Here is a 10,085-nt window from a genome sequence, read left to right as displayed (position 1 = left end):
AAACCCAACAATGGGCCCAGTACTTAAGGGGCTAACATTAACTTTCTATCCTGTTATTTTGTTTTCTTGTTTCTGATTGTGAAGACTGGATTTTTTAATATAGAGTGTTCAATTCCCCTGCAGCGCCACCATAGGAGAAATGAAGCATTGCACTGTGCCCACTGAAAATCAGAGTGCTATAAATGTAATACAGACATGGCGGGTCCTTTAAAAATAGAGATGCATTTTGCAGCTGCTCTAAGCTCCATCTAAATGCTGGAGGTCTGAGAACCCCCTCTATTAACTAAGAATACCGTAATGGGGTATTTGAAAATGGGTTTTCTACACCAGGGAATTCTTTGTGCACTTTTATTACAGGCGGTACCAATATAACACAAGACACACGAGCACACACAATCTAGCATACAATGTCAGATGCCAAAAACTGTTTATCAGGATAGAATGTATTGACAATGATTTCTGTCTTGTGTTCAAGGGGAAGAAAATGGGTAATTCCCACATGTGCTTTAGACATGGCTCACAAGTTAAAAAAGAAATATGGGAATCCCACTCTTTAAATAGTACAGGGAGAAAATACCATAAAGGAGAATGTACAGTAACTGAATGTAGGCTATGTGAGGCTATTGTCATAGTCAGATTTAAAACTGCTTTTGTTTTTGTTTTTTAAGCTTTTATTACTTCTATTTTAGTATACACTGACTTTTGGTGAATGCTGGTAAGGCTTCATGATCTTGCAAATCATATCTGGATTGTCTAGGAGGACATTATCCAGTTGTCTGCTCGTAATTCTTTCAGAAGACAGCAGTAGCCCATTGGGAAAAGGGTATCTGGTTATTCAATAAAACAATCTATATGATTTGGACAACCTCTTTGGAGAATGGTGGGTTCAGCCAACAGTCTAATGTGTATAGGGAGCTCCCGAATATTTTTGCCCGCTCCCTTTGTTCGCCAGTGAGATTATCCGCAGCCAGAAGTGTCCGGCAGTGTCTTTCTCCTCCCTCCCCATTGACAACACATTGACACTAGGCCGACCTGAGCATGTAGGTGCTTAGGGGAGTTGGGAGAGATGGCTGTCAACCCCAAAATCTCTTGGCCGACTGCTATTGAATGTGTATGACCAGCTTTAGGCCTAGTACACACGAACGTGTGTGATCCGTGGCCGTATTGCCACAGATGCGGACCCATTCACTTCAATGGGTCCGCAAATCCAGAATTGCGGAACGGCCGCACGGAACGGGACCCCTTGGAAGCACTACGGGGTTGCGTCCCGTACTTCCGTTCCGCAAAAAGATAGAACATGTCCTATCTTTTTGCGGAGCGGGCGGATCGTTAAAGTGAATGGGTCCGCGATCCGATGCGGCTGACCTACGGCCGGCGATCGTGCATTGCGGCCCGCACGGGTCACACACGTTCGTGTGAACTCGGCCTTACTGTGTGATAGGTCCCCTAAGAACTGGAAATCATGAGCCTGGTACTGGGACCCCTGAGACATGCTCTTATTGCCAGGGCAGGCGGCTGCATTCTGTCCTTATTTCCTCTGTAGGAAACATTAAGGATTACGCTTCATCCATTGACATCAACGAGGTAAACTTTAATGCACAGACAAGCTCCAAAGAGAGCTGCATTTTGCAGCCACTCTACTAGAGCCAATAGAGGGCATAGGTCCCAAGTGTGAGATACCACTCCCTCATTATATGTATGCCAAAATAGGACATACGGAGAGGAGTTATTTACAGCAAGCAACACATTAAAACTGCAATAAAAGCTAAAGAAATTTCAGAGGCTTAGCACAAGGATCAATGTTACAATATAATTCAAGGCATATCACAAAGCAAAATCTGGTCCGACAGAATAGACTTAGTTGCAGATATCCTTGGGCTCTTGTATAAAAACTACCATAGACAGAAAAGTGCAGTTGTTCGTCACAGCAATCCATTAGACCTCCACGTCAAACATCAGTTTGCTGGAGGAGGTTTCTACAACAGATGTTTTTTTTTAAACCTAAGGGCTTGTTCACACGACCGTGTGAAGCCTGTGCCCATGCTGTGGACCGCAAATTGAGGTCCGCAATGCACTGGCACCATCCGTGGGGCAGCCACATGGGGATCGCAGACCCATTCACTTGAATGGGTCAGTGATCAGCCCGTTCCGCAAAAAGATAGAGCCAGTTCTATCTTTTTGCGGTGCGGAGTCATGGAACTGAACCCCAGAAAGCACTCCGCAGTGTTCCGTTCTGTGCTTCCGTTCCGCATTGTTCCGCATCTCCGGATTTGCGGACCCATTGAAGTGAATGGGTCCGCATCCGTGATGCGGAATGCACACGGAACGGTGCCCGTGTATTGCGGATCCGCAAATGCGGTCCGCAATACGGCAACGGGCAGCACACGTTTGTGTGAATGAGCCCTAACATATATGGCCAGTCCAGGTGGGTGCTAAGTTGGCATCTTATGGCACTGGTGTAGCTGCAAGGGATGCATAGAATGTACTTTCGGCAATGGTCTTTACATTAGAGTCCCTGCAGACCAACCTGCCCTATCAAATTTCAGAGATGTGAATGCTCTATGGTTTTATATGTTCATTGCACAATAATGCAATTACACTAGATGGAGCTATTTTACTGTAATAAAGATTTTTTACATTTCATAATATTTGAACATTGGAGGCAATATAGGGCCCAAAAGTTCAAGGCCCATTTCTGATCAGTTGGACAGGAACTTTATATGCAGACAAATATTCTTTTCAATCAAGGATAACATCCAAGGGCAGGCTGGGAACATAAAGTGGCCCTGGAAAAAAAAACTAAAAGTGGCCCCAATGTTGTAGGTGGGTCCAAATTGACAAAAGGCAAGTAGATAGAGCCAATACAACTTTTAAGGGTCAGCAACACCATAGTGCACCACAGAATACCATCCCACAGAACCGAATACCACAATGCACCCCAAAATACCTCCCCATAAGCTGTCCCTCTGTGGTGGCCATCAATAGCTGCCACATTCTGTCCTCCTACTCTAATTGTCTCTAATTAAAATATCTAGATTAGGAGATGAGATGTGGGCCACAGCACAAAGCCAGCCCTACCGTCATTATCCTGCCTGGTCTTCCTCTAATACTGACCCCCATATTGCCCCTGGTATGGTCTATGACCAGTCCTCCCCTGATAATATCCACGGTGGAAAAAATGGAAGCACCCCATAAAAGTGCTGATTATTTGCAAAGAAGGACTAAAATGAGACTTGATGGTAGGGAGCAGAAAATTTTCATTGATGTGATAATCCAATTAATAAATTAATTGTTCCTGGAAGCTTTTCTAAGATCTCCAGGAGGATTTCATGGGATTACATTGGCTGCATGGTTGGAATGAGCGAGAGCGACCATAGTACCACAAGATCTTCCCATGGGCACTGGGTCTGAAAAAATGATAGGCCTCAAAGGAATACTAGAGGACAATTCCATTTGGTACTGACTTTGGAGCCAAACATTTGCACTTGGGCATATATCTTATGGGACAATTTACAAATAGCCTATTAGATTTACAGATGATATGTCCTGTGTGCGCAATGACATCGACAAAGTCCATGATGCTGTTGAGTGGTTGCGCACAGGTTCTCAGGCCCTCAGGATTACGTCTGGTGAGTCTACAGAACTTATTAGAAGCATGAAAGGTACCGACCATCTAACATTGCTAGGTCCTAACTGACAACCTAGCGATGATGTGGCAGACCATAGAAAGGGTAGACCTTGTGGAATCCAAGATATTATGACCCTTCCAACACAAAGTGAAATTCCCCTCCAGATAGGAGTGGGTTAAGCAAATGTAGGCAAGTGGTATATCCAATGCCTGGGAAAGTGAGGTGTGTATGTGAGGGCAGTAGTGTGGGAATGACATGCACTGAGCTGCCTGCAGGGCTGAGAGGAAGGATGAAATGTAATGCTCTGCTCATAGACATCGCTGGGAAGCAGACACAGGTGTGAATGACAGATACATTTTTTCTCAGACCTTTAGAGGAAAAAAAAAATCTAAAACAGCCTTCCCTGGCCTTAGCTTAGAGGCTGTTCACAAAATGGTGCTGACTTTCAATTTACTTTGCGCCTGGTGTCCCCAGGCAGTCATTACTTGTAGTTGCCTCTGTTCCCACCTGTAAATCCTGGCAACTATAATCTAGGCTTTGGCAACCCATTGCTCATCTGCTCCATGTGTAAATCCTCCTACTAGTTGTCTGAAACCAGCAGAAGGAGCGCAGTGTAGTCATAAAGTCATAGATCCAATCATTTTTCCAGCAATGATAAATTGCGCATTGATTTTTTCAGATTAACACAGAGCCTCATAAATGAAACCATGTAGCAATTTTTACACCCTTAATCCTCTACTAAAAATTCCGGAGAAAAACACTTCCGTTTTGTCCCCATTTATTGTCAATGGGGACAAAACGTAACTAACTGAACAGAATACTCCAAAATGCATTCCGTTCTGTTTGGACGCGTTCCCATACCAGAGAGCAAACCACAGCAAGCTGCAGTTTTCTTTCAGTCATTGGATGCAGAGCAAAACGGCATAACCCAATAATGAAAGGCAATGTAGACGGATCCGTTTTCTCAGACACAAAAGAAAACGGATCCGTCCCCCATTGACTTTCAATGGTGTTTATGACGGATCCGTCTATTCTATTTTAAAGATAATACAACCGGATCCATTCATAACGGATGCAGATGGTTGTATTATCAGTGACGGAGGTGTTTTTGCTGATCCCTGCTGGATCAGACAAAAACGCAATTGTGAAAGTAGCCTAACAGAAGGCACCCGGATGCAATGCATTTTTCACTGATGTTTCCTAGGAAATGTAGACTGTTATTCTTCAGTTTTTCTTCACATGCATGAAAAATGCATGAATTCCACATACAATCCAGATGGGGGGAAAAAACGGAAACGCTGAACACAATCACGGAAAAAACTGAACATGTGTGCATCAGTTTTTCCCTGAACAGATTCTAACACAATCCATATTGTTCGTGTGAATAGGGCCTTAGGAAGACTCCAGGCAGAAGAGACATGGTATAAGGGGGCAGTGAAAGACACCCACATTGGGTTAAATTTACTAATCCAACTGCACCTTGCCGTAAAATAACGCATTTCTGGCAGATAATGTTACATCAAGTTTTAGAATGATTTTTGAAGAAAATGCATCAAAAAGAATAATTCACTGCACCTAGCTTGCCTGTTTGAGTTTTCCAGTTGGACAATGGGGCACGGCTTAGCAGAAAGGGGGTGTAACTTAAGAAACAACAACATGTGCCAAATTTTAACAAAAATTTTGGTGCAGAGTAAGCCACACCATAGGTGATATACAGGTAGACAAAAGTATATTTATCACAGATTGTGAGTCACAGTGATAAATCTGGCGCATCTTTACACTGCCTGTCTAAGCCTAAGCGGTCTACGTTTTAGACAGGATTAGTAACTCTGCCCCACTCTCTCTTTGGTGTTTGCCTGCCTTCTTCATAACTCAGTGGTACACATTCAATTGATTGTTCTGACGACAGCTATCTCTCCCAAATTCCTCCTGACTCCCTCATATACATCCATGTTCAGTTCAGCCGAATATGTATTCAATAGGGAGAAAGCCTGAGATACCTCTGGAAGCGGCTTATCTCCAAGGAGAACAAAAGAATCACTTTGCCCGATCCTTCTCTCCTCCCAATATCATTTATCAGATAAAGAGTTGGGAGCTCCCCACACACATTAGACTGTCTGCCAACTTGCCATTCTCAGCAGGTTCAGTGAACAATACACTGATTTGGGAAGGATTTTTTCCCCCCTAAAATTGAGTAAAATTGGCTTTGAACTCATGATGGGTTTTTTTTTGTCTTCCTCTGGATCAACTTTGCAGGATAACAGACTGAACTGGATGGACAGATGTCTTTTTTCAGCCTTATAAACTATGTTACTATGATATTAATATGCATTGGGGCCAACAAGTCCTGCACTAAGCATAACAGTTGGTGTATCACGTTTCATTTCTTTTAAATGGTCAAGATACAGATTATTTTTTTTAAATGCTTTGTCTATCCTATGTCAAGCAGCTTGACTGCCTTAAGTACTTAAACATGTATTTATTTATTTTTCAATAAAAATAACAAACAATATGAGATGTATAAGAGTACACTGGAATAATGCTTACAATTATTTGTGCTTAATGGTTTATTTGAAGAATGAGTTTCTTAAATCTGGTACATGTGACATAAGTTTGTAGCAGGTTGCATATTATTTTTCCTCTTTTCTCCTTCTCCAACAGCCTTCACTACCAGTAATAGCTCTTAGGAGCTGCAGGAGCTCTGTGTACCTTATATAATGTCTCCATACAGCATGGTCTTAGATAGGTATTCTCTAAACTGTGCATTTAAGATCAGACATCAGCTGAGGATGCTGCAGTCCAAATAGACATGACTAGATTGTCAATAGGTAATACCAAAAGTATCTAATATCTATAGCCAGCAAAGACTAAAGAGTCAATAATAAAAGCCTAGGGACCACTAGTCTTGTCCTGTCCTCCCTTGGCTAGATTTCTATTTTACTCAGATAGCTATGTCAAGAAATGTAATTCCACAACAACTGCAGAGCCATCAATTGCCCCCTCCTATATACCCCAGTTATATATGGCCTTCACTTTGAGCACTAGCTTCCTCTTCCTCCACACATAAGTTAAAGCTCCCTAAGGAACAGTTTATCTTCCCTATATAAATATAATAACATAACAATTGTGTAACCTAATCACATAGCATACTGGATCAATTACATGTAATATACATATAAAGGGATTCTCCTGGCACAATATCAAGATATATTTATGCAGTCCATATCCATACATTATGATTTGAGGATCAAATCATGGAGTTTTTGAAGATTAAAATACTTTTTTCTCTCTGATATAACATCATCTTCCTTGATTTTACCAGTAATATGCAGTGAATGCTGCAGCACTAATCCCAATAACCCACTTATTCCCTCCATAATTTGCTTACTACAGCCAATCTTCAGTGCAATCTAGCAAGTGAACATGAGAGAAGGAGAAGCCCCCCTCGCCTCTCCCATCTCTCACTACCCCCATAAAGTCGACTTTTCCCAGTAACCCAATATGCCCCCCACTCTGTCATGGGCATTATAGAAGTACTTCCTCTCCTCCATAAAAAAAAAAGCATAGTTATTACACTGCACATTTCTAATGGACTGTGGAAAGCGTAATTACAGTTATTTCACCATCCTGTACAGAGCAGAACAATTAATGGTTACCTCACAAACCTGTAAAATATAAGACACTACAGAGTGACACACAAATAGTTAACATATGGAGCACAAGGGTCTGACAACACAGGGGATGGTATACAAATAATAATAATAATAATAATAATAATAATAATAATAATAATAGCTATGCTGGTGTACGGCTCAACCAACTGATACACAGTCAAGCGGTAAAGTAGTCTGACATAAAAATAGTTAACCTAACTTACAGCGAAGCAGTCCGGCATTGAGAGGGATCAATGACTTCCCTATGGGCTCTGCAGCTCTGTGTGCAACTGGAGTGTAAAATTCTGCTGGAATGGGTTTGGTACAGAGAGAGTTGTGTAAGGGCTGTGTGCTCTGTAATGGGAAGAGTTACCCTATACCCCCTCTTCAGATCCCAGGACATTGTTATAGGGGGATAGGAAGTGATATTACATAATATCACACCTTATATCTAAGATAGATCGCTAGATAGATAGATAGATAGATAGATAGATAGATAGATAGATAGATAGATAGATAGATAGATATGAGAGATAGATAGATATAAGATAGATATAAGATAGATAGATAGATATGAGAGATAGATAAAATATAGATGTGAAATAAAGATAGATAAAATATAGATAGATGTGAGAGATAGATAAAATATAGATGTGAGATAAAAATAGATAGAAGATAGATAGACAGACAGATAGATATATAAATAGATAGATAAAATATAGATGTGAGATAAATAGATAGATATGAGTTAGATAGATAAAATATAGATGTGAGATAAATATAAATAAATGGATAGATAGATAGATAGATAGATAAAATATAGATGTGAGATAAATATAAATAATTAGATAGATAGATAGATAGATAGATAATAGACAGATGTGAGAGATAGACTTACATATATGTAGGTTCCCTTTTGATGGACAATAATTGTCACCTTTCTCAATTATGTCCTAATGATACAAATGATGCAAATGTAGCAGGTCCCCTCTATTTGCTGTCTTCCTATGTATTACACACTGGGTAACGCTGATTCCAAGATATAATACAGAATACAGAATATTTATGTCTGATCTTCCTATAACCAGCGCTATGGACGGGATGCATGTAATGTAATTGGTGTGACTATCAGGTATGCTGAGCTGGTACCGGCCATCATCCTAGGGGTGCAGTCGGTGACCTCCCTCTCCCAACCAACTCCCCTCTACCTTCCGATTCAATTAAATCAAATTACAGTTTCTTTAAAATCCGATTATTAAAGTGTTTATGACCCGACAATTACTGTGATTGTGAAATAGGAAATTTACATGAGAAAAGGACAGATATCCCTGTGATCAGGGTAATCTGCAGTTACTGAGCGACCTTCTCCACTCCCAGTGCAATTAGCGCACAGTAGTAAAGGTTTCCCATTTGCTTGGAATTAATGAGATTTGAAGGCAGAAATACCAAATGGTGACACAGTGTTCCTGTATACTGGAGCACTGGGGTCCCCACACTAACAGACTGATATATCATGTATATTGTACTGTGCAGACAGTGACTAATGTGTGGAGTATCTATCCATACCTCTGTCCATCTACTCTATTTATTCTATCTTATACTGCTATTATAATATCCATTTTATATATGTTTTTTTTTATCCTACCTGTCGGCTTATTCAATTTACAATCTATTATCTGTCCATATCTATCTATCTATCTACTGTCTATCTCATATTTTACTTTTATGCTGGTGTGGGGATTGCCCCCTTTACTTTGCAGACAGCCCCTTGCAGATGGCGGCATGGCTCCTTGTCCTCAGGTTGGGAGAGCAAACACTGCTGCCACTTACATAAACATCTATTTATCTATTTAATGGGCCAAAACACCAACAAAAGGGCCATTAGTTGCACCCAGAGGGATGGGACCTCAGAGATGTACAAATATCAGCTCACTGCTCATTATTGAGGTGAAATATATATATATAATTAGTTATATATATATATATATATATATATATATATATATATTCGACTTCAATAATAAAACAGTGAGCTCAATATGTTTTAGGTACTTTTGTGTGTGTCAATTATGTACTTGTGTAAAAGGTATCCGAACTGTTAAAAGCACAATGCACTTGCATATAGTTCACGCACACATTTTATATACAATCATCAGATAATCAAACTTCTACAGACTTATAAACTATACAGATGCCTATCTTTACACACATGCATTCAGACATATATTCACACAAACTTGCACATGGGAATATACTAATATACTCATGTACATATTTCACAGCAATGTTTCACGTTATATACATCACGCACACACGAACTAGTTGATGATTAGGGTTGGTATCGTGCAAAGTTATCTACTAAATAGTGTAGGTTGCATCACGCTTCTCTTCATTGGAACAGATATAGTAATAATTAAGGTTGGAAATCACTATTTACTAAAGGTGTGGGGGGGGGCGGACTTGGGGAGGGGGGAGTGAATACAATGTCAGCAAAAATAAACAGAGGCATCAAACAGAGAGAGATAAATGTACATCACCCAGAAGGAGCAACTGCAAACCAATTCCCTGACTAATAATAATAATAATAACAATTATACAAAAATGACAGATAGATGCAGTTGCAAAATTTTGGAGCTAAATAAAAAATTGGGTTCTCCTATATTCTGCGCAAATATAGAGAATTATTAAGATCTATATCACACATAAGATCTCTAGTAAATGATGGAATGACTGACATATTCTCCCGGTTATTGTATTTGCCATGCACAGCAGACGACCTGCACATTATGGTTACTGCCCTTAA

This window comes from Bufo bufo, chromosome 11 (assembly GCF_905171765.1).
Source record: "Bufo bufo chromosome 11, aBufBuf1.1, whole genome shotgun sequence".
In the NCBI taxonomy this organism is placed as follows: domain Eukaryota; kingdom Metazoa; phylum Chordata; class Amphibia; order Anura; family Bufonidae; genus Bufo; species Bufo bufo.
This window is presented reverse-complemented; position numbering follows the sequence as displayed.